This window comes from Stegodyphus dumicola, chromosome 5 (assembly GCF_044657685.1).
Source record: "Stegodyphus dumicola isolate Sdum_Otavi_A_Nest chromosome 5, ASM4465768v1".
In the NCBI taxonomy this organism is placed as follows: Eukaryota; Metazoa; Arthropoda; class Arachnida; order Araneae; family Eresidae; genus Stegodyphus; species Stegodyphus dumicola.
Window position 1 is genome coordinate 173,313,145 of NC_140772.1, and position 27,009 is coordinate 173,340,153.

At 33.4% G+C, this 27,009-nt stretch overlaps 1 long non-coding RNA gene across 1 annotated transcript; it reads right to left on the minus strand.

Moving 5' to 3' along the window:
- Positions 1 to 504: 504 nt before the first annotated feature.
- On the minus strand, positions 505 to 8,418 carry LOC146997339 (uncharacterized). Its single transcript, XR_015041342.1, has 3 exons — positions 8,333 to 8,418; positions 3,665 to 3,754; positions 505 to 636 (listed from the first exon to the last, which is right to left on the minus strand). It is a non-coding gene; the product is annotated as an uncharacterized LOC146997339 (long non-coding RNA).
- Between the last annotated feature and the right edge of the window lie 18,591 nt (positions 8,419 to 27,009).

Below are 27,009 nucleotides of genomic sequence, written 5' to 3' on the forward strand. Positions count from 1 at the left end.
TGAGAAATCACAGTGAGAAAAGCACTGCTACCTTAAACTGTGATTATATATAACAAATGCAGTGAATTATAGTTAAAAAATAGTGAAAATATTTATATTTCTGAACTATTTCATATATAACATTTTCAGTTTCGCATATGTGGCAATTTAAGAACTTTTTATGTATACTAATTTTTTGAAATATCTGCAAATTTTTGCATCTTTAAGGAAAGCTTATTCTTTCACCTGTAGTATATAAGTAATGGTAATTTACCAGATAAAATTACTTAATGGGGAATACAGAAAAATATCTAACCACTTACCTTTGTGACTTCATCTGGAAAGAGACTAAAAAAGTAGTTCAGCTAAATCTGCTATAATAAATATTTATAATAATGCTAAATTATGCAATATCTATTAATATGACAAATTTTTGTAAAGCTATTTATTTGGATGAAAAATAAACACATTCAGAAATTTATGGCACTATATTATGATTAACAGAGGAAAAACACTTTTCAAAATTCAAAATAGTTTTTATTAATCCAATTTATCACATTTTATTTGAATTCATGAAAAACAATGTAATATACATGTATTCTTATGTATATAAGAACTCTTGATAAATTGGATCTCTGTCATTGCCTTTCACAGCACCTAAAATAAAAAAACACTCACAATTACTACATGTGAATATAGTAATTCATAATTAAATTTAAACAAATGACTATTAGAATGCAAATTAAAGGAAGCATTTAAAATATTTTAACATTTAGTACCTATAAACAGAGTAGCAATTATTTGATTTTTCGATTATAGTAAAATAAACATGGGGGATGCCTTTTAAAATTTTTTATGTCAGAAAATAAACTCAAACCACCAGCTGAACATATGAGCAGTTTTATCAATCAGCCACTGGTAGGTAACCTGGATACTGAATCAACATATAAAGTTGCCAAGATAAAGAGAGAAACAAAATTATGATAATCACATCTTACCTATTCATAAAACTATTTTAAATTTAATGTGTAGGCAAGTCCAAAAAGAGTGAGAATGAATTTATTTTGCAACACAAAGTAAAGTCTTGCAGGAGCAAAAAAAACTTGTCTCATGAGATTGGCAAGTAAAAAATAATTAACTGCATCTGGTAACATTTATGTGACAACATATAAGTAATTGTTAGCTATGTGCAGAAAATAAAATCTGATCAGGGGCGTAGCTAGAGAGGGAGCAAGGGGAGAATCTGTCCTTGGGTGCAGAATCCAAGGGGTGCCAAACTGATGTTAGAACATTTTAGAATTAAATGTTTTCCATCCTTGGCAAGCAGTAGGGGGCGCGAAATCTTCAGTTGTCCCCGAGCGCTGAAAACCCTAGCTATGATTCTGAATCTGATCATGTTAATGCAATTTTAAACTTTTGAATTTAACCGCAGAAATTTACCAAAGAAGTACTTGTAACAGTAGTAAATGAAGATGTGACTAATCTTTACTGTATGGTACACCTTGGTTTCTGTCTGAAAAAAAATCGTAAAGTGGTATTGGTTGTTTGTGAAATGTGGAAGCCCATTGCGTCAAATAAGTTTTTCGGTAACCCTAATGTTGATAATGTTGGCAAAAGTAGCCTTTGAGAAAAAAAAAAAAAAAAAACTTTTTTTGTCAATAAAAAGGAGTTATTTCTGCAAATATTGCCAACATGCTGTGATAAATTTAGTTTTGGGCTACTTTTTTTAATAGTAAACCTTTTATACGGTCCCAGGTTTTTGGTTCTTACCATTCTCTTCAATTGCTGTGTTTGGTTGTACGGAAGTGGTATGGTCTTGTATTTTGAACATGCTATTTATTATTTTGGTGTGGGTACCATCGTTTGAGTATGTCTGAGGTGACTAAGAGACGAAAAATTTAATTGAATTGCTTACCTGGAGGATGGTGGTGGGAAGCCTAAACATATGCATGTGAAAAAAAAAGGTATGTTAAAAAAATGATGTTTCATTTATTTTTTTGTCTCTGTGTGTTAATTTTTGTTAGAAGATTTGTTGTTTAATGTTTTTATGTTAGGAAATATGTATTTTTGGTAACTTACTCCTCTCTGTTTGTGTATTTTTGGTTGTCTGTGTGTTAAGACAGTGGCGAATTTTTTCTGGTAACTATATTTTTAACTTTCTGATTTTCTTAAAGTGAAAATAGATCAATGTGTACATGGACAAAGTTAAGGCAGTGCACAATGCCCAGTTTGTGCAGTTCTCTGTTTTAATAGGTCGATGTGTACATGGACACAGAGTTTGTGTATGTCTTTGACTTCTTATTTTGGTTTTGTGTAGCGGCCACCTTGAAATTGGTGCCGATCCTCTCAGGTGACGATCTTGATATAAAAAAAAAAAAAAAGAAAAGAAAAGAAACGATTCGCTAAGGGTTACAGCAGAGTAAATTTTTACCAAAGATGTTCTACCATAATCACCATTTCAGTGGTTTAAACACTAGTGGAGCAGTATGCAGAGATGAAGATTTGAGTTTTGTTTACACAGCATGATGGTTTAGGCACTCCATCCATTACAGTGAACAAAATTATAATAAACATAGCCACAATAATTGTCTATAAATATTGATGTATAACACTGCATTAACTATTATATTTCTTATGCTAGTATATACAGAATCCTTAATCGAAGGGAAAATCAGAAGACTGTGCATGCATTTTCCTTTAACTGAAACATGGATTTGACCATACAAATCTCAGTCTTACGGGACATGCCACACTATGCAGATAGACAGTAAAAAGTGCTTGTGTTGTTTTTATTTGTTAGAGGTATGAAATAAATATACTTCTAGATTTTAATTTTTTCTTTTCTTGTTTTACATTTGGATTACCTATCAAAAAGTAAGGAATTTTGATATTATTACAATATCGGAGTTAAAATAACAATTATTGGACACGTTAAAGTAATGAAAATTTTAAATTAGGTTAAAAAGTAACCCTTAATGTGGCATATTTTTGAATTAAACTCTATCGACATTTAAAACAACAAAACATCCCTCTTTATTAAGGACTTTAATTAACTAATTTTAAATGCGGAGCTATGAATGGATTTTTCCCCTTGCATGTTATAATAACTGAAACAAAATTACTCTGATACAGTCAAAATTCCTAAATGCAAGTACATAAAATTTACTTTAGCAATTTAAAGAGATGAGACACACTGAACACATGAATAAATTTCTATCAAAGAATAATTTATTAAATTTGGCCCATTCCATAGTAAACTTTAACCATTAGATTACATTATTACACCATGTTATCAGTTTGAAAAGCAAGTCATATGCCAGATCTTGGATGTAAAAGAAATGCACAAAATAATATACAGATTATTGAAAAATGTTGTATAGCAATGTTTATAGATATGATTAAATGTAACAGAAAATTTACTGTCACAACCACATTTTTAAGTGAAATGTATTATTTTAACATTTTACAATATTTAAGGTATGGCATTAAATGCAACATTATGTGCCTGAATATAAGTTAGTAAATTAAAAAATAATAATAATAATAATCAAAGAATGAATGTCATGAAAAATTTCAAAAACAAGCAGAATTTAATTTAGAAGACCTTTAGACACTTATGATAAATAAATTTGAGAATTCTTCACCCAAAATTAAATTATAATTAACTAAAACCAGTTTGACTGACCTTCTACAAAATCCTTCAGCTGCAATTTTTTCTAGCTTGAAAACCAAATTCTTCTCCACATGGTAATAACATCTTAACCAGTTGAAATTCCTGCAGAAAGTTTGATAACACAGTAATAGAATTAATAGAATAGAAAAATTAACACAAAAGTATAGAACATCATTTAAACTTAACATTATTACAAATTTTGGTGCTTTCTGACTATCTGCAAAGCTGTGAAAATTGGCAAAATGGTTAGTTTATGGTTCATATCTACTGCTCTGTTCACAAGTAGTAATTCAAATGAGCACTTTATAAGAAACAAGAAATTTTAGGATGCACACACACAAAAATATACACATTGGGTCAATATTCACATATTTTTCATCCAATGGAATACTATTCAGAAATAAAGATTAAACATAAAGCATGCAAATACATGTGTGTGGTATGCATATTCATAGTTTGCTATTATCGTGTGCATACTCTTGCTGTTTTAGCATAAGTTGAAGCTGTGAGGGCAGATGATAAGAAAGTATCAGAATTTTTCATGTATAAGAAAAGATTGCCCTGACAATAGTATCTCAATTGTTTAGCACTGACATTTACATAGCGCATTAGAAATATATAGTAATATATGTATAATAAAAAGATAATTGCATATTATTAATTCATTTTTTTAAATGCGAAACTTTAACAATTCTTTCACATATAATTAAACAGAATTCTTTCACATGAACATCTAAAATCCATTCTTAACTAAAGAATAAATAATAAAACCATGTAAATTTCTTATCAAGCCCATCATTTCCGAAATGTCTACTTCTGAAAGTTCCCAGCATTTCTCAATATATTATTAAATTACTAAACTAAGCATCAATGATCGTCATGTTCGCTAATGTGGCAATATCTTTCACACTTCTTTGTTACCACAAGTAACAAGTAGGCTTCAATAAATCTTTAACTGTTACATGCTACTTTTGTCTAAAATTTGTACAAATAATAAAATTAAATGAGCTCTTTATAATATGCTCAAAGAAATAATTTTGTATGAAAATTTGTATGTTATATATTGGCCTGATTAATGATTCAGGAAATAATTCGGGTTTTCAAAGTGCTTTCAATAATTCAAATTTCAGCTTGTGTCAAAATAAAATCTATAACACAAAGATAAGCAAATTTCCTTATGAACAATGCATTTTAACATTATTCAATCACTGGCAATCACACAGTACTGATTGCTTCAATAAACATTACTGTAACTGTCTTATTTAAAAGACTGTAATGTTTTAATTATTTCCTTAATTAAAACATTAGTCTTTTCCGGTTGATCTTTACAATATGGTAACTGGTAGTTTGGCGACATTTTGGAGGCGATAAAGTTTTACTACCTGGGACTTTGGTAATAATGTGAGCAGTACTCAGTTCCGATTACGCATTATTTTGTGTGAGGGAAATGAGAGATCATGGGATATGTCATGTGATATTAATGGACGAATTACGGTTCTTTAATCGGAAAAGGGGGGAAATCGGGAAAAAATTTGGAAATTTTGTATTTGGCTTTATTCTGTGTTGTGTGAAACAGTGTTCGTGAATTTTTGGATCCCATGGCCGTAACTAAAGTGAGTTCGAAATGGGTATTTATGTATGTATTAATTTAATGTATGTGCTCATTTATATTTTAAGTAGTGTTTTTGAATTTAATTATATTTTAATTAAATGATAGTTATTTTGTTAATTTTATGTTTGTAGGAATTTGGTATATGTTTTAGTTGAAGTAAACGTGCATGGAGATAATTTAAATATCTGACACTAAGTATTTGTAATGGTTGCGGTATGAATTCGTTGGTGACGTGTATAATGTAATAGATGATTTAGAGGTAAAAGTTTTTGGATATTTTATTTATCTTATATGTGGAAATGTTCATATTTGGAAAGGGTAAATACTTTTTCGTGATCAGGTAATTTCATATATGTTCTTTTTACCGGGTTTAAAGATTGAGAAAATTGTCATGTATTTTCGTGAAATTTTTCTAATTTATGAGAAAAAAGCAGTGTACATGGATATAGTGAAGAGTGCGCACAATGCCATTTTTGTGCAATTCTGGGATATTTTTTTTAAGTCAAAATAAGTCGACGTGTACATGGTTTAGTGATATTTTAATTAAATGATAGTTATTTTGTGATTTTATGTTTGTAGGAATTTGGTACACGTTTAAGTTGAAGTAAACGTGCATGGAAATAATTTAAATATTTGATACTAAGTATTTGTAATGCTTGCGGTATGAATTCGTTGGTGACGTGTATAATGTAATAGATGATTTAGAGGTAAAAGTTTTTGGATATTTTATTTATTTTATATGTGGAAATGTTCATATTTGGAAAGGGTAAATACTCTTTCGCGATCAGGTAATTTCATATATGTTCTTTTTCCCGGGTTTAAAGATTGAGAAAATTGTCATGTATTTTCATGAAATTTTTCTAATTTATGAGAAAAAAGCAGTGTACATGGATATAGTGAAGAGTGTGCGCAATGACATTTTTGTGCAATTCTGGGATATTTTTTTTAAGTCAAAATAAGTCGACGTGTACATGGTTTAGTGATATTTTAATTAAATGATAGTTATTTTGTGATTTTATGTTTGTAGGAATTTGGTACACGTTTAAGTTGAAGTAAACGTGCATGGAAATAATTTAAATATTTGATACTAAGTATTTGTAATGCTTGCGGTATGAATTCGTTGGTGATGTGTATAATGTAATAGATGATTTAGAGGTAAAAGTTTTTGGATATTTTATTTATTTTATATGTGGAAATGTTCATATTTGGAAAGGGTAAATACTTTTTCGCGATCAGGTAATTTCATATATGTTCTTTTTACCGGGTTTAAAGATTGAGAAAATTGTCATGTATTTTCGTGAAATTTTTCTAATTTATGAGAAAAAAGCAGTGTACATGGATATAGTGAAGAGTGTGCGCAATGCCATTTTTGTGCAATTCTGGGATTTTTTTTTTAAGTAAAAATAAGTCGGCGTGTACATGGTTTATGTGTATGTGTTATTTTGAAAAACGCGTAAGGAGTATGGTATTGTGCACTTTTTCCCAATTTTGCAGTGAATATTTGTCATGATTAAGCAGTTTTGTTAGATAAAATTTCTAGCATAAGTGTAATTTGGCTAGTAGATTGTTGGAAGAAGTGTTCAGTAGATAAAAAGAAAAGAAACATGTCTTTACTTCGTGAAGACAAAATGGCGGCGGGGAAAAAAAATATAGGGTTGCTGTAGGAGAGTTGGTCGGCAAAGTTTCGCCAAAAAAACGCCAAGTTATCATAATGTAAAGATCAACCTCTTTTCCTCCTTCTAACACCAAAAGAAAACCCAGATAAGAAATAAAATATCAGTAAAAATAAATTATATTATTGATTGACACTTTACATTAATTACACTTATGCATATGTTATTTTATTATAAATTATTTCAAAATCAAAGAAGAGAAGGGGGAGAAACTTTAATATTGACATTTCTAAAATGATATAAACATTAATCATTTAGTACAGTTTGTTATTTCCTGCAAAAAGAATTCACTTTTCTGGATAGCATTTATATTTCCATCTCACTTTCAATGAAACATTAAGAGAAATGCATATAATTTAAACACCAGTTTATTTTATTTATCAGACAGATTATGTCAACTCGAAAAAACCTATCAGTAAAATTTGGTAGTAATAATTCTGAATGTTAGGTAACTTGCAAGATTCAACAAAAATTATAAATACTTTTATTATAATGACAATACTACAGTAACATGAACATAAAATTAAACTGCATATAACTATGAAATAAGCCAGCATATAATAATGGTGCATTGGTTTCTAAAACAATGGGCTCGATGAAAAAATACATGTATTATGGTAGCTATTCATATTCTTCAGCTTTCCTAATAATATTCTCACGTTCACTTTACATAACTAAAGTATCTAAAATACAATAAAAATGCAAACAATATTTATGAGAAAATGTTAAAAGCAATCATAAGCATTTGATTGAATGACCATATTTGTCTTCCTGCAAGTCGAATCTTAAAATGATATGCAGTTTGAAAAATGCTTAATCCTTTTATAAAATATTCAAAAAAGATTAAAAAAAGGTACTGTTCTGTTATCAGGATCGGGTTCAGAATTGTATTTATGTATGCTTGTATATTTGTATGTTTGTGTGTCTACATATACACATCTATGCACATACTTACGAACACAGGTTCATACATTTCCGATTCTGGTCCCAATAACAGAACAGTACCCCCAAAAAAACTTGAATTACAAACTAGATTAAGATAACGTTTCAACCATACATATTTTGGACAAAACAATGCAAACTCTTATTTTTATACAATTGTTCAAACTATTTAACATAAATTTATTGCTGCAATAAAATAATAAGCAATCTGATCACACATATTATTTTGAAACTGAATGCATAAACTTGACTAAAAAAATTCAGTCATAAACATTTGGATAGCAGGGCAAATTAGATATTTGAAAAGACAGCCAGCCATTGAGATACACGTAATTCACGACAGAATGGTAACAATTCATAAAGCTGTGAAACATTTAACTGTCAAAATGACATAAATAACATAAATTCGAAAAGCAAAAAAAGTAAACATACAAGTATTGCAACTGAACTTACCTTTCATGCAACAAAAAATATCCACACAAGTTAACCTCATGGCGCAGCCATTTTGGATTTCGTTTCAAATCAGACAGATGTTTACGGATTTGCGGAAGAATACGAGGACCTAGTAGTTTGCCGGATACAATGTGCAATGACGCGAAAGAATATAGTTCTGTAGAACTTCCTACATTATTCCGTAATAAACAGTACTATTTCCTAATTTTTTTCTTTATCTAATTAAATAATTAATAGGGAAATAGTTAAATAATGCCAAATTCATTTTTAATGAAATGTAAAATTTTGCATGTATGGGACGACCACCTTCCGTCCAATATTTCTGAGAATATAAACAAATTTTGGAATCTGAGAGTATCAGTTAATAAATATATAGAATATCGCCTCTCAAACGACCACTTCTGAAAGTGACCAATAGTTCTGAGATTATCAATAAATATTGATATTAAGCATTATTTCTATAAGACGACCATCTCTATATAAGACCAAAGTTTCTAGAATCTTGGATAGTCATCAGAGATGTATCTTTACTGCGAAATTATCGCACGACTGTAATTCAATATCAATAACGGATCGCGCGATTGAAAAACATTTTCTGTCCTGTAATTAGAGGGAAAAAATTTTCCTTATGAGGTATTTCTCCCGCTTTCATAGCGTGCCTTCGTGGTGTAATAGTTCTGAACGCTGGGCCGGTATTTCAGAGGTCCGTGGTTCGATTCACGGCGAAGGCGGTTGCTAATTTTTCATCTCTACGGCTTCCCCAAAAAATCCTAATGTCTCTACAGTGGCGCCCGAATGAAAAAGGTGTTGGATGAGGTATATCCACACCCAGGATTTAGTGATTGGATCCCCTTAAAAAAAAAGTCGGCCTTTAAAAAGAGAAGTAATATAAGGTATTTCTCCCGCTTTCCTAGCGTGTCTTCGGCCCACCAGCGGCCGAGCGGTAAAGTCGCTGAACACTGGTAGTGCGATCCGAGGTTCGTATCCCGCGAACGGGCTGGCTGCATGGGTGTTTTCGTGGTTTTCCCCACGTGTAACGTGTATACGAGCCAGTTTCCCTTAGTCCACGGCCAGTCCCTCCACGAAGACATCCCTCCCCTTAGGCAGATAGCCCTAGTGTGCTTTGCCATAATTAAATACACCACCACCACACCTAGCGTGTCTTCGTGGTGTAGTGGTTCTGCACACTGGGCCGGTATTCCAGAGGTCCGTCCTTCGATTCCCGGCGAAGGCAGTTGCTAATTTTTCATGTTTCCTGCTTCCAAAAAAAATACCTAATGTCACTATACCCAAATTTAAAAAAAATTCGTTTCCGTAATTAAATATTTTTTATAAAAAATATATATGTTATTTAGAATTTTGAAAATATTCTAGAAAATGCTAATCCATTGAAAAAAATCTTTTCCATGACTAAATAAATTTTTAAAAACGTCAGAAAAAATAGCAGTTAAAATTAATAACAATATAACAAGAATAAATCATCAATCATATCAATATTTTTAATGTACAGCATTTAGAAACAACTTAGTAAAATACATATGAAAAATAAAATAATGTGCAAGTTTCAGATGTGCAATGTCCAAAAATTAAAACTGGTAAATTTAAGAACAAATATCCTCAAAATGTTTGACAACGAAAGTCCTCCGGACAATGCAGAATGAATGTCCTCAGGATGTGAAATTGGTGAACTCCTCAGGACATCTGAGAATCAACATCTTCAGGACATCCTGTCATATCCCGGGACATAGCGACTTAAATAAGACATCCTCAGGATGTTAAATTACGATCTCCTCAGGACATCTGAGAATCAACATCCCTAGGACATCCTAAGTATGTCCCGGGATATTGCGACTTAAATAGGACATCCTGAGGATGTTTTGTGCTATGGGGGAATAGCATTGCCAAACGTGAAACTTATTGTTATTATTATTTACGGTTATATTCTGAAGTTGAAGAAAGCACGTGATTCCAGATAACGTCATTGTATGTCGAAAATCTTTCGTTCATATCAGTATTTTAAATGAATAGCTGCTTTTGGCAACTTTTATGTTTCACCTTTGGATACGTGACACGATATGCTATCGCTACGTTAATTCCTTTATTGAGATTTTGAAAATTTGTTATATTGAAATAAATTTAAATCATAACTTCCAATGTATTGCCTGAAGTGTCAAAGGTCTTTGTTTCCTGAGTTGGCAAGAAAAATGTATTTACGAATCGCTGGTTGCTTGGAAAGAATGAATACATTTTCTTCATAATGAAATGCTTCTATGCATTTTATGCTATTCTAAATTTATTTATAAAAATTTAATTTCTTTTATTGTATACTTACTTTCTGAGTAGAAGTTTAAACATCTGTAGATATTTAACGTATTTTAGATGCAATGTTACTTTACTACACTTAAATAATTTTTTTTTTCAAATTTACTAAAATGTCTGAACGCAAGAAGAGAGCACAAATGGTACAGCGAGCTACAGAAAAATGAAGTAAAAAACACTAGGAGACTCAACAGGCAAGTACAATAAAATTTGCGAGCTTCCAAAATGAATGAAGACACAACTAGAAACTCAGCAGGCAAGCATAGTGACAAGACAGCTTACGCATTCAAGAAACTGAAGAAGAAACGAATAGGAGTTCCAGCAGACAAGCAGCAACTCAAGAAACTTCGCGTGCTCAAACTGTATCAGAAACTAGTAGAAAACACAAAAGACATTCAGAAAACCAAGAAACACTGCGTGCTCCGGAAAGGGAAGCAGAAGGGAAACGGAGGCCCATTAGGCAAGTGGAACGTCAACAGACCATGCGCGATGAATAGAAGAAGTAGCAAGTAAACGAAGGATACAAGACTCTCCGCGTCATCGTCAGATTCGACAGGAAATACCAGAACAGCTCAAGAACCTATATAAACAACTCAAGACGCTGCAGTTTACGGACAATTTTTGTTCGAAGAGGCAGAGCGTATACGAGGGAACAAGCTTCTCATGAACGCATCAAGACATACACGTAGTACTCTTCACAATGCAGGAAGTTTACTTTGAGCAACACACTGTATACATAGAGCTCGTAGACATATATAGTAAAGATTTTGCTTTGGCAACAGCCCTCTAGTAAAATGTATGAAGTTTATATTAGCATCTCACAATACCTGAACGAAATTTTTCTATTTACTTCTTCATTTACTATTTTCTGAAATTTTTTATCAGTAATCCTGTCTATATAATATAGATATCAAAATCAGAAAAATTTAATTAATTATCTTTAAATATATCTAAGTAATGAATACTTCGCCCCTGTTCATACCGAAACAACATGATGTAATTGTAGATAGCTAGAAAGTAAAATGTATTCAGCAGGCTGTGCAGCAAGCGACATCTATAAACGGTGATAACACAATAATGTTATATAATGTTATATACTGGCAGAGTTTTAAATTAAGAACATATACATCAGTGTTTTAATAATAAGAATTTTGCATCAAATTGCAAAACAAATATCTTAACTTCTGTCTTTTCATGCATAAGAGTTCAGCATTCGGAAAATTATATTTTCGTAAATGGTTTAGCAAAAATAACGAAAATTATTGCCCTGAGAAATGGATAAGCTTGGTATGAATCCGAATTACGCCAAGACTACCCGTCAATGGTTGTTTTGAACACGCCCTTAATGAATATATATAACCCTTAAAAAACGTAAAGTCCGTAAATCTACTATCCGAGTGTGTCTTTATATCTTGAGTATTTAAGAAATGCATTTATCTATCTGGGTAAAGCTAACGCTATTGCCTGAATCACAACGTTTATTTAACATTTGATATAACCAACTTCATATACATCTTGAAAGAAAACATAAATTTCTTAATAAGATACTAAAAATTGCAGAAAAAATACAAAAATAATGGAATTTCTAATAACACTACAAGTAACATACCGAGGAATAAATTGCGCAGCAAAACTGATGCAATCTACAATATGTATACCAAAAAATTTATGTACCGCAATAGAAATGCAATAGAATGAGAAATGAAAGTATCATGAGATTTATAATGAAAAATTTACCATAAACTATTGATATATGTTAATAAATATATACTTTTAATACTATTCATTTAAATATGCTGAAAATGTCATAATATTCGTTACTTACGAACGCTTTTTCATCCATCGAAGCACAGCACTAGCCGTTCTCAATTCAGTGCTAGTGCACGTCAATAAAATAAGGATAAATCAAAACTTTTACAAAAAATCAATCACCTTGACTCGTTTCTCAGAAAACGTATGTCTACAAATGCAGTATTAATATATCACATCAATATAATTCGGGATCATAAAATCTCCAAACAACGCATTAAACGCAAAAAATCGCATTAAGGCAGAATGAAGAATTTTCACTCTTACAATGGCTTTTACAACAATATACAATAGAATCTAATTTCTAAACTAAGTGTTCATTGTTACACCATATTTCATTTTTGGGGAATCTTTCATGGTTGTTCAGTAATTCTAACTGTTAACTTGTTTAAATAGAATTATGATTTCATATATATGCACAGACTTATATATGTATATATTAATACGTATCTGTAGTAACATACATCATATTATTATATGTAGGCGTATAATTCTAAATTAATTATACTAGTCAACATAATTTATATATTGATAGCATCAGACTTTTAAAATTATTTATTACTATCTGCTTGCTAACGATTATATAATTACGTACAGTGGTACCTCGACATACGTGTTTAATTCGTTTCGTAACCTTGCTCGTATGTCAAATTGCTCGTATCTCAAAGCAATTTTCCACATTAAAATTAATCGAAATGCCATTAATCCGTTCCAGATCCCAAAACACGACCTCAGTTGTTTCTTAAGTGTTTTTAAGTAAGAATCAAAAACAAGAAGAAACATTTATTAATAAATAACAAATACATATTCTATAAAAAACATAATTAAAAGAAAAAGTGAAGTGCCTACGGAAGAGCTTAATTTTTGTCACTGGTCTTCGCTTTTTTCGTCATGATATGCTTATTTCCACCCGCAGATCATTTAAAAAAACTTTCCAAGGAGGTTTGTTTCTTCCTTCGTGTCAAGTATGCACGACTAGTTGCAACGTTTTCGCGGTGATTTTTATCCACGAACTCTACAACTTTCTCCCACATTCCCAAGACCTGTTTTATATCTCTTGTAGCGAAAACCTCCTGCACCTCTGGCTCCTCTTCAAAACTCATTTTTCGTTAACCCAACGTATGCTGCTGCAAATACAGATCGTGTAACTCCTCGGTTATCAGCTCCTGAGACTGTTGTTCGACGAGTTCGTTCACATCTCTCCCATCCACCTCCAGACTCATGGATTTTCCCAGAGAAACAAGCTCCTCTACCTATGTCACTTCGGGTTCCAAACCTTCGAAGGCCCTTTCAGTAACAGCCTCAGGCCACAGCTTCTTCCATGCAGAGGTTAAGGTCCTCGTTGTAACACCCAGCCAGGCCTGATCAATAATTCCCAGGCATATGACGATCTTAAAGTGGCCTTTCCAGAACTCTCGAAGGGTAAGGTTTGTGTTCTCCGTCACCTCAAAGCAGCCCCAAAAAATGTGCTTGGTGTACAATTTCTTTAAATTAGATATCACTTGCTGATCCATAGTCTGCAGGATAGGAGTGGTGTTGGGTGGTAGGTAGGGAACTTTTATAAACTTGAACTATTAGAGTAAAGCATCTTCGAGATTTGGTGGGTGAGTAGGGGCATTGTCGAGGAAGAGAAGGGCTTGCATGGGTAGGTTGTTTTTCTGTGGGTATTTTTTCACAGAAGGGCCAAACACCAGGTTTATCCACTTCACAAAGAATTTCCTGGTGACCCAAGCCTTCGGATTTGTCCTCCACATACCTGGCAGATTTTCTTTTGAAATATTATATGACTTAAAGACTCTGGGATTTTCCGAATGGTATACTAGCAGAGGCTTGATTTTACAGTCGCCAATCTCATTGGCGCAAATTACTAGAGTTAATCTATCCTTCATGGGTTTGTGACCTGGCATCGTCTTCTCCTCTGCCGTTATGTAAGTTCTATTCGCCATCCTTTTCCAGAAAAGTACTGTCTCGTCACAGTTAAAGACTTGCTGGGGGGATGTATCCTTTGGCTAGTATCAGTTCGGGAAACATTTTGATGTAAACCTCAGCTGCCTTCACATCGGAACTTGCTGCCTCACCATGTCTGACGACGGAGTGAATGCCGGTCCTTTTCCTAAAGATGTCAAGCCAGCCCTACTGGATTTAAACAAGTCTTCCGATTCCTCATTTTTAGAAGTGTGTGGGATCTTCTTTAGCAAATAACCGTAAATTGCTCGTGCCTTCTCACATATGATGCTTTATGTTAAGGTTCCTCCTTGAAGCTGCTTCTCTCTCACCCACCCCATCAGTAGTTTCTCCATCTATTCACGGAGAGAGGTCCAGAGTTTAGACATTATTTTATCGGCCTTAGATGGCGTTATACCCTTTATCAACTCCTTTTGTTTAAGCACAGTACATATCATTGATGTGCTACGACCGTACATCATCGCCAAGTCAATTACTCGCACACCTTGCTCATGGTTTTCTATGATTTCACGCTGTAATTCAATAGACATCATCTTCTTCTTTGGACCCATGGTTATAAAAATAAATATGATAATGTTTTCTAAATGTACAAAAAGCAAAAAGCGCCAACCCAGCTTATCAAAGATGCTTCCAAAACGAGGGAAACAAGCACACAGACTGAGATCTTTTCTGAGGTGGGAGAAACTGTTAGACGCTGCATCTAAATATAAATAACCATCGTCTTCACTGCCGAAACCCTCTAAACTATTCTATAAATCACTATCATATCAGCTATAAAATCGTCATTAGCCAAATCTATATCATCATCAAAATCATCTAAATATTCCTCACCACACAAAACACATCATCATTTTAAACCATCGTATCTCTATCACCATCGTCAGAATAAAATAAACCACCATCACACAAATCACATCATCATTCCATACTAATCAATCGAAACTATATATCATATACACCATCAGCATTGAAGTCGTCAAATAATAAAATCACCTGAATACAAAGTACTATCACCTAAAGTTTTATTACCATCATACTCATTTAATCACATTCTTCATCAATATAACATATAATCACGATAACTTAAATAAAAAATCATCAGCAGTTAGTATAAATCCTCATCCTTAAAATACCAGCTAAATTATTTAAATCATCATCATTTAAATCAAGATTTTTTTTGGTGTTTCGCTAGTATAACATCAAAACGAACCAGTTTCATTTAGGTACAGACATGTAGAGGTAAAAGTGTTGGAGCTTCATTAAAGATTGGACAGGTATACATCCCAATAACTAACCGAATACAGCACGGAGGGAAGGCCAGAAGAGGAAGAATCCTACTGGTAGTTCTTTAAAGAGAGATTTAGAAGTTAGTTTTTAAGTGAGGAGGACAAAAAGGGAGAACGGGTTATAGAAGAAATGAAGAAATCTAGAAAAAGCTTCATTAGAAAGTAGTAATAATATTGTAGTGGCTAAATCAATTATTAGCCCAATGGATGAGTCCAGATCTCGAAACTTTGTGCTGTTGGGAAAGGAGGGAAATCTAATAAAACAAGTTTTATATCAAGCTTGTACAGAATACTAGCAGCTTAGCTGCCAGCCTTCGTCTGGCTTTTAAATGTACCGGGAAAATGGCTGAAAGAAACACCAAACTTTAAACTTGAAAACAGCGTAGAATTTTACTCTGCAGAACAACTTCATAAAAAAAAGTTATTACGTATAACAAAATTACCATGAAATAAGCAATATCCCTTAATTCAAATATTAATGATCCTAATAAATAAATTAACCATCTTCCCTTTGCAAAATCTTAAGAACTCAAATGGTATAAAGGAGGTTAAAAACTTTGTTTCCTAAAAAATTCACTCAAAACTTTTCAGTATCTTAAAATCAGTGAAATGAGCAACAAAGAACACAAAAGAATACAAAAAACAAAAAAAAAATTCTGGAAAGCAAAGTATAATTAATGATAATGCAAAGTATAATTAATGATATCCCTTGTAATGTTGCGCGCTTCCAACCTGCACGCAACAATAGTGGTGACTGCTAAGAACTGGAAAGTAGACAAATTCTTGAGAAGGGTTTAAATCCCTTTTTATTCAACTTTAGAAATTACAAATGCGTGCTCTTGACGCTCACAAACTACGCCGACACGGCGGTAAAATAAAAATAAAAAACTAAAAAAAGAATAATAACAAGTGACTAACTACGAGGCTCTCTAAACGTAACTAACCTCACCGCGTTCTAAGATACCACTGATAATTCAGCAAACTTCTGAATAATACGTTGAAAAATTAACAATCTGCCGAGGCAAGCACACAGGCCTAAACGCGTGGTTCTTCAATTTCTAACTAGCCACGTCCACGCTCGTGCAGCAAGAAACACACTTTCGAACTCGTTTCCCTTCTATTTAACTCAGATTACTTCCGCTGACAATTTGAATCTTTTGCGCGTTCTACTAAAAGTTACATACTCTTGCATTGGCAATTCCATGGGAAAGTAAGGCTTAACAGTAAAGATAGTTTAAACTTAAAATAAATGTTAGTTAAAATAAATGTAAACCCTACATTTGCCGCTGCCAGAATTTGGAAAACTTGGAAGCAGGTCCTAGAAACGACCTATTGGAAAGTTTCCACAAATCTGATCTAAATTTTAAGAGCCTCGGTGATATAAAAAAAAACCTGTTATCTCACAAAAGGTAGAACAAATTTCTGTAGATACTTATTTAATTCTCTCTTTTTACAGCAACCTTTCCCGGACTTCAGCAATCAATCTGTTCTCTTCCTTCCAGTATCTGGAAGGAATTAGTATCAGTACCTTTCTAAATACATTATAATTTACACTTTCTTGACACGGAATAAGTTTTTGTATTTGAACGATTTATTTTCCTTAGTTACTGCTTAATTCACATTCATTCAAGTATTCAAACATGAATTTAACTTTACCCTGGCTCTCCACCATGTGTGGTGTCAAACGGGAATATTCGTGTTTTAGTATTGCAACACTTCTCCTAACCACAATGATTTGTTAGAATTCAACGACCAAATAGACACACCTTACTCGACATTCTACAACTCGATGAGCTACTTTAACATTCTTAAAATTCAAGTGTAGGTGGAGAACCCTACAAAACACATTCATTCTAAATTCCCCCTCATTTATCTTTAGACATGTAGGCTTTCGCTCTAAAGCATGATTTTATCTACAGTTTAATACTTAAATTTGAATTCATTGCTTTTGAGCATTTACTTTTAGCATCTAAAATTTTATGCTTCTAGACTAAATGCTACTTTTACATAACTTTCAAGCATTTACGTATATTTACAAAATTCTAATACATATGATTTTTACAATTTACCATAAAATGAATAAGTGAAAAATAAATTTTTACTTTACTCATTCTTCGCCAAGCTGGAGGCACTGAAACTAAAGTTGTTAATAATACAAGAATACGAAGTTATTTTTATCTTCGGCCAAATTTTGGCTTTAACATAAAAGAATTAGTCTTTCGACCAACAGAAACTGCTTGTTCCTAGATTTTATAATTAAAGAAAATAATACTTTTGCCTTAGCTAAATAAACTAAAATAAATCTAAATCTCAACCGAGACACATTGACTTCCGTCAAAACATAGAACTTTGTATTTACGCATAACATTTCGGAACAAAAAAAAAAAATGTTATAGAAGATTTTAACTTATCTTTGAGTTTTCGATGATTGTAACTCCGACATCCTCTTCTGGCAGAACTGCTCCCATGTTATAGATTTCATCGACGTCAGTCGTCTCCTTAGGGTCCTTCGAGTGTCGTCCACGTTGCTTCTTCTTTTTCGCCCTCTGCATGCTGGCCTCTTGGAGTGGTAGTCGTCGGGTTGCTGTCTTTTCCTTTTTGGCCCTGGACGGCTGGTCTTGACGTCCTCCGGTCTGGAATCGTGCTTGGATTTCTTCTGTTGGTGGTGGTCTTTTCGTTCCTCCTGCTGTCTTTTCGTTCTCGGGAACGGCGGCCTTGTTTGCACCTGACTCTCTGGCCCTGGAAGCGTTCTCCTCGATGTAGAATTTCTACTGAGATAAGTTGTAAGTGGTGTTTTCCTCTTTACCAAATTGTCTTTACGCGGCGGCTTTGCTTTCTTGTATTTCTTAAATGCTGGAGTCTGACGTTTTCATTTCTTCTTTTCGGTACCGTCGCATGACTTATAGAACGGCTAGGTTTCTCTTCTTGTTCTCTGCTTCTTGGGTTGTGGAACGGGTGACGTTATTTCTGGACCTTCTACTTCTTTTACGCTTGAGTCCTGCAAGAAACTTTCAAGGATTTCAAAATCATTTTGATTATAATATTTTTCACCTGGTCGGGACTTGCTTTACAGATTTCCCCTCTCTCGTTCTTAAGGTACAATACGACTCCCTTGATTTCCTGAATTACATAGGGCCTTCAAATTTTGGAGCTAACTTTGCAGTAAAATTGTCTGGGGCACTTGATAAAGAAAATTTCCGCTTCAACACTTTATCTCCAACTTTAAAATCTGCTTCACGGCGTTTTCTATCATAGTATAACTTTTGCCTATTTCTTGCCGTATCCGATCTTTTAACCGCCTGGTCAATAAGTATTTGCACATCTTTCTGTTTAAATTCTTGGTCTCTTTGTTGCACAAAGAATAATTTATCTAATGGCGTAATTAACTTTCGTCCTAAAAATAATTCTGCTGGGGTTTTCCCGTAGTATCGTGATTTGCCGTTCTTAAAGCATAAGCTAACATATTTATGTAGCCATCCCAGCGCTTGTGATGTGTGCTAACATAACTTGGAATTATTTTTACAATGTTCTTATTAACTCTTTCTGCTATGTTTGCCTGTGGTCTATACGGAACCATTTTGATATGGCGTATGCCAAGTCCAGTGCATATGTTTTCAAATATTTGGCTAACGAATTGCTTACCGTTACCGCTATGTACTTTTTTCGGTGCACCGTATTTTAAAATGTATCTGTGTAAGAATGCATCTGCGACTGTTTTGGCTGACACGCGTTTAAGTGGAAGAATTTCTGGCCATTTTGAAAAATGATCTACAATTACTAAAAGAAAACGATTTTTATTTAACTCACTCTGGGGGAAAGGACCAAGAAGATCTATGCCTAAAATTTCATTCGGAAATGTAGCGCGAATGTACTGGCCGGGCTGTAATTAATATCATTTATTAACTGACATTTATTGCAGGACCTGACATACGCAGTTACTATTTTGTATAATTGCGGGAAATATACCGCTTCGCGTACCCTTTTTAAAGCCTTTCTGACCCCTAAATGACCCGCTGTTTTCGCGTCGTGTAATTCCTTCAAAATGCTTATACGAAGCGAGGCTGGGATGACTGCTTTGTATTCCAGGTTTTCGTTTGTTGTTTTCGTATAAAATAATAAATTATCTATTATTTCATAGTTTTCTGCTCTATTTCTTATCTCATCGATATCTGTGTGTTGAAAGCTTTCGGGGTCTTTCAAATACGCATAGATACTTCCAAATTCAGGATCAGCTTTCAATTCAGCAATAATTGTATCTCTAGAATCTAAAATTTTTGAAGTCAACACAGCGCATTTAAGTTCATTGCCTTTATCGTCCAATTATATGCGAGGAAGTGCGTCAGCTACATTGTTTTCCTTACCCGGTTTATATTTGATTATGAGATTATATTCTTGGAGTTTTAAAACCCATCTTATTAACCTGGGCGTTAGGTTTTTCCCCGAGTAAAGTCTACCAACAGCCGCATGATTCGAAAAGACTGTTACTGGCGCTTTGCCGAAATAAACTCGAAATTTGTGTACAGCCATTAATACGGCTAATGTTTCTCTCTCTGTAGCTGTATAATTAATTTGTGTATGATTCAACGTTTTACTAAAAATTGCCAAAGGATGGCCATTTTGCCTAAGAACCGCACCCACAGCATCTGCTGCAATTTCCAGGTTTTCGTCCCCCTCTGGGAATTTCAAAACAGGGGCATTGATAAGCGCTTCTTTTAACCTTTCGAATGCGGTATTTGCTTCTGCTGTCCACATGAATTTACTTTTCTTTCTTTTAATTACTAACAAGGGTTCAACAATATTAGCAAAATCTTTTATGTATGGCCGATAATAAGGACATAACCCAAGGAAAGAAGAAATTTTCTTGGCGGTGTTGGGAGGTGGGAAATTCTTGATTGCTTTTATTTTTGAATCTTGAGTTTCTATACTCTTTTGCGAAATTTTATAACCCAGATATTTAAGTCTTTAGTTGCGAACTTGTATTTTAAGGCGTTAATTGTAAGACCGGCCTCTTTTAATAATTTAAAAACTTCTTCTAGATCTTTAATATGTTGTTCCAAGATACTACTCTTTATAATTATATCATCTAGATAGATTAAAGTCGATTTTCCTAGGACAAGCTTTAGAACAATGTCCATAGCTCTCTGGAATGTTGATGGGGCCCTACACAACCCAAAGGACATGCGTAAAAATGCATAAGTGCCCGATTTTGTTATAAACGCGGTTTTATGTATGTCTTCGGGTCTCATAGCTATTTGATAGTAGCCAGACGTTAAGTCCAAAGTAGTCATGTATCTTGTAGATTTAATCTTTCTAATAATTTCCTCTATAACCGGCAAAGGGTAAACTGGGAATTTAGTAATACTATTAAGTTTTCTGTAATCGATAGCAAACCTCCAAGCCCTTTTATCCGAAGGAGGAAACTCGTTCTTTTTCTTACATAGTACGACTGGACTCGCGTACTCACTATTTATGGGCGTTATTATTTTGTTCTTTAACATTTCCTGAACATGTTCTTCTATGATTTGGTCTTTTTGTTTATCATAGCGGTAAGGTTTAGTCCTACAGGGTTTGTCGGCAGTTAACTGTATCTCATGCGTAACTATTTGACAGCTACCAGGCCGTTCTGGAAACAAGTTTGAAAAAGTACTCACCACTTGCTGGATGGCTTGACTTTCATGGTCATTCAAATGGCTAAGGTCAACTTGCGGTTGTTCCACTGGTTCCACCACCCTCCGATCCATCTCCAGCACGATAGAACTTTCCTGAAAATTCAGTTTGGAATTTGCGGCTTTTAAAAACTCCATACCTAAAATAAGTGGATTAATTATTAATTTTTTACTACAAAAATTAATACTTTAAGGCTTTCGTTTTGAACTTGAATTTTTAAAGATAGTTTTCCAATACAATGACAAGTTTGTCCTTGCGCTGCTATGATTTCTGTGTTTTTATTTTTAAATAATCGAAACCTATTAAAGTTCTTAAAAAAAATATCACTCATAAAATTACCTTCTGCTCCTGTATCGATGAGGGCTTCTACTGGTACATCGCCAACCAGGACTTGTATAATTGGTAACTGTGAGTTCTTTACGATGACCGTATTTAAGTGTCTTCCTGAGGGTTTTTTCAAAACTTCCGGGGTCTGGACCCTCGCTTTCACAGGCCCCTCTACTCGTTTAAAGCTTTTCTTTCAACTTCTGCCTTCTGGGTACGGTTGTTTTCAAATTTCCTTTTTCTGCCTTGACCTTCGAGCTTCGATGACCTTGCTTGATAGCTCTTTCCCCATAAGAGCGGTTTGCATTTCTGGTCTGCTCATTTGAAGATTGCCTTCGGATACTTTGAGAATACGATGCCCCTCTAGCTTTTTCCGCTATTCTGCGATTTTGGAACTTGACCGCTAATTCGAAGAGCTCCTGCAATGTGCTTGGGTTTCTAATTTCGAAGTAGTCTTGAACAGCAGGTAACAATCTTGGTAAGATTATTTCAATAATCTCCGCGTCGGGTTTCTTCCCATACAGCATATCCGTCAGCTTAATTTTTCGCAGAATAAAGTCCGTCAACTCTTCTATATTCCGTTGATAAAAACTATACAGTTCGGCTTCTAGCCTTGCTCGATCTTTCACTATGGGGAAGGCCTTTAATAACGATTTTTTGAAATTTTCAAATGTATATGTCTGGCCTCCGAATTCCCCTAATAAAAATTTGCCTATTTTCTTCCACCATAGCGCGGCCTGTCCTCTTAGTGCAGATGTGGAGATGGCAACTTTTTGTCTTTCAGGCACAGGGTAGAGCTGGAAGTGATTGTCGAGGCATTCTAGAAATATCGCCACCGAATTTTTTCCTTCGAAATTGACGTTTGGCTTGATTGACGCTGTCATCGTCTGGACCAGGTATCCGAATCCTTCCAATTGGCTTGCCATTTCTTGTTGTTCTCCAGCAACTTCCATCCAATTTTCGGCCATTTCAGTTCGACAAGTGTTAAGGCGCTAATGTTATGTTTGCACGCAACAATAGTGGTGACTGCTAAGAACTGGAAAGTAGACAAAGTCTTGAGAAGGGTTTAAATCCCTTTTTATTCAACTTTAGAAATTACAAATGCGTGCTCTTGACGCTCACAAACTACGCCGACCCGGCGGTAAAATAAAAATAAGAAACTAAAAAAAGAATAATAACAAGTGACTAACTGCGAGACTTTCTAAACGTAACTAACCTCACCGCGTTCTAAGATACCGCTGATAATTCAGCAAACTTCTGAATATTACGTTGAAAAATTAACAATCTGGCGAGGCAAGCACACAGGCCGAAACGCTTGGTTCTTCAATTTCTAACTAGCCACCTCCACGCTCGTGAAGCAAGAAAGCACACCTTCGAACTCGTTTCCCTTCTATTTAACTCAGATTACTTCCGCTGACAATTTGAATCCTTTGCGCGTTCTACTAAAATTTACATACTCTGGCATTGGCAATTCCAGGGGAAAGTAAGGCTTGACAGGAAAGATAGTTTAAACTTAAAATAAATATAAACCCTACACCCTTAATGTAAATAATTATTATCATAATAAAAAATTAACCAACTTTCCGTTGAAGAAAAAAAAATATGCAAAACTTTTCAGTATTTTACAAACAGTGAAATAAGCAAAACTTAACATGAAAACAACTCAAAAAACATAAAATTCCGCGCAGAATTTTACTCTACAGAACAACTTTATCAAAAAAATCAATAAAAATGTATTATATATATATATATATATATATATATATATACATGACAATGAAATATGCCGATTTCTTAAAAACAGTGACATAAGAAATACGATGAAAAATTGTTGCCAAACCCTTATTTCTAAAAGAATGAAACTATTCAAAATGATGCGATTTCATCAAAAATATATCAACAGCAATAAGACAGGAAAATTGTTGCCAAAATCACATTTTTAAAGATGTGAGATGTGCGAAGTGTACTCGGAAGCTTCATTTAAACATATTTTTAAAAGTACAAAATATTATCAGTTTTCCAAAATTTTTTTGTAAAAGCAGTCGCAAGGATGAATGTTTAACGTGTCCAAAAATGAAAGAAAAATAAACTATACATTTTTAAAAATAAACTTTTTTAGAAAATATCCCGTTGAAAATGTGTTAAGCTCCATTTGTTAAATAAATTCGTATTTAATCGATTTATTGAAACAAGAAATTTATTTTAAGTTCGTAAAATATCTAAGTGCTTACGTTTCATGACGATTTGAAAATGGAGTGTGTAGAGTAAAATCTCGTTTTCCTATAGCCCATTATGTCTCAAAATGACGCGGTTTCGTCACAAAACATAAAATAAAAAAAATTGGAATTCGAATTTCGAAAAAATCGCTTCGAGGTGCACTGGCTCTTGTCTAGATACACCTCATGTAGCAAATTTTGTAGCCCTGTGTCTATTAGCTTACGCGCAGCGCGAACGAAAGAAACAAACACAACACACAGACAGACTCTTTCTTTTATTATATGTAGAGATATCATATGGCAAATTTGGAATAATTCTTAAAATAGAAGAAAAATATATGTAGAATAATACATCAAGTATACAATAACACATAATGTGCCATTATAACAAAATTTTGAATTTTCGAAATTTGGAATAAAATGCTAAAACAGAATATATCATGACAAATACTGAATAATACTTAAAATATGGGAAATAAAATATAGCTTAATACATAAAGTATAGAATAGTACATAATATATCATATAATAAAATTATAATTTTGAATAAAGTGCTAAAGTATAGGATAATATATGATATATCATATAATAAAATTAATAAAATAGAAGTATAACATGTAGAAGAGAATAAAATTTGTATTTTAGAGTTCATGATCACAAATAGTTTTCAGTATTCATTAGGCAGAGTTCATAAGTGACTAAAGTGTTCATGATTACAGAGATCATAAAAAGTTTCTCGTTTAGGTTCATATATTTTACATGACTCATACAATATTCATAGCTCATTTTTGTCATGACACAGCAAATCAGTATCATGACTCACCTTTTCAGTTCTAGTTTACTCTGACGACTCAATTTTTATATTTCATTCTGTTTATTATGGATTTTGCAAGGCTTTTTTTATTACGATCAGTACAAATAAGTATTTGTGACAAAGATCGATAATTATCTTAAAATTCTACAAAGGTGAAAATTAAATATTTTGTTATATTTCGTCTGTTGTAGATGGGGTTACTCTGCATATATTTAATCCAATTGTGTTAAGTTTTGGTGAATTTGTTTCATATTAGAATGAAGATGTTGAAGTTTGCTGATCGTTCTTTTGAATTATATATCAATATTTCTGGGTGCACGAATATGAAACGTTTTCTTGAGAGGAGATGAGAAGAGATAGTGATCACTGTCTGCTTTCTAGCAGCATATACAGAAGTCAGTGTCTATTAAGTTTCTTTGATGTAAATAACCACGATATGGCCCATGGCCAGTAATATTACATGTTAAAAAGGATTATGTACTCTTGGTGTCAGTATTGCAATAGGGCTAGAACTAGTAATTTCATCGACCTGTAGATGCGTTATTCCATTGTTCTTGGCATATTTGGGTAATTTGTTCTTTTATGGGCAGTCGAAGATAAGATTTGGGAAATTTCGTATATAGAAAATTGCTTTCTTGATTAGGAACAGCTTCTTTGCAAGTTTGTCAAATGTTAAGTTACCGGCATTTCTACTATGGCCTCTTATCCATGATATATGAATTTTTAAATTATCTGTTGTTTTAGAGAGGTTATTGATGTCATAAACAATAGAAGTCTGATTTTCTGTGTTAGAGATAGCATAGATGGCAGATTGACGGTCGGTATTAATATTTGATTCTATAATTAAATACTTCAATTGAATTGTTTTTAGTTTTAGTGTTTACTGCTCTTTTTATTTTTGTGTGTGATACAGCAGAGATGTCTATTGTAAGGAGCAGGGCACATTTCGTAATCCTCTGTGATGTATATGGTTTTGTTATAAGTAATATTATGGCGAATTTCATATATTGTAGAATCAATTGCTTCCTGAATGGATTCGACATGGAGTGGAATAGTTCCAGCTAAGATATTAAGAGTAGTACTGGAGGTATTTCGAAAGCCTTTGGAAATATTAAGATTAAATTGTCGTTGTGTTGAGGTAAGAATTTTTTTTTCTTGTGGTTATAGAGAATGCCCAGATGGCAGAGCCGTAGGTAATCATTTTGGTTTTTACTCTACGATATAGTAATTTGGTGATATGGCGATTTAAACCCCAGTTTGTGCCATGCACATGTCGAAGATTTTGACTTATAGAATGTGTGCGAATTTAAACCCATTAACGGTTTCACCCGGATTTTCTCGTTCTTTTATGCAGGTCTGTTAACGGTTCGTTACGGATTATTGTTAGTTTAAGTGTACCCTCGAAAACGGACAGTCCCGTGTTTTTGTACTATCGAAAAAACACGCCAAAAAGGACTAGCCCGTATTTTTGTATATCTTCCAACCCCCAATGCCTAAGGGGACAAGGGTCCATGCAATGCTGACGACAATGGGTAATGGCTGTCATTAGCGTTGGGAGAAATCTCTTTGATGTTTTGGGATAAAGGCCTTACACTGACTCTAAAGAAACAAATTTATTACCAGTTACAAAGTGGATGCATATATAAAGGGATTTAAAAATTTCCGTTTTAGAGCAGTTATTGAATAAAAAATAGAATTTTTTACAAACTGAACGTTTACCTATAAGAGCATTAATGAATTAAAACGAGAAAAATAAAAGTAATAAATGCAAACATAAAAATCTGAGAATGCAAATCTTTCAGATTTTACATTACGCCCAAAGGGCGTTTTTTAACGGTTTGTGGGTTACCTTTATTTTTAAATATCATGTTCTTCGCACTTAAACCATAAAACTTCAGTTAAACATCAATACCGCAAAATAAATTTTAAATGAGCATATCTTTAGAATTTCCGATACACAGTCTCGCCCGTTGAAGATAATTTTTTATATTATTATTTTCATACAGTGTTGCCTTTGCTCGCTTTAAAATCGTTGAGTTTCTTAATAAAAAATTCATTGAAGTTTTACGAAATAGGAAACATATAATAAAACAAATTCCAAATCTCGGCTTTGAGATGCCCATATTCGGGTGGAAATGTACGTTATTCAAAATTGGATGGGTCTAGGTGCCGTTGTTTTATCACAATGCGAGAAACATATATATATATTTATGCAGATTATTTATTATTTAATTTCAAGGCAGATAGCCCTCGAGTGCTCTGCCGTAATCTAATAAA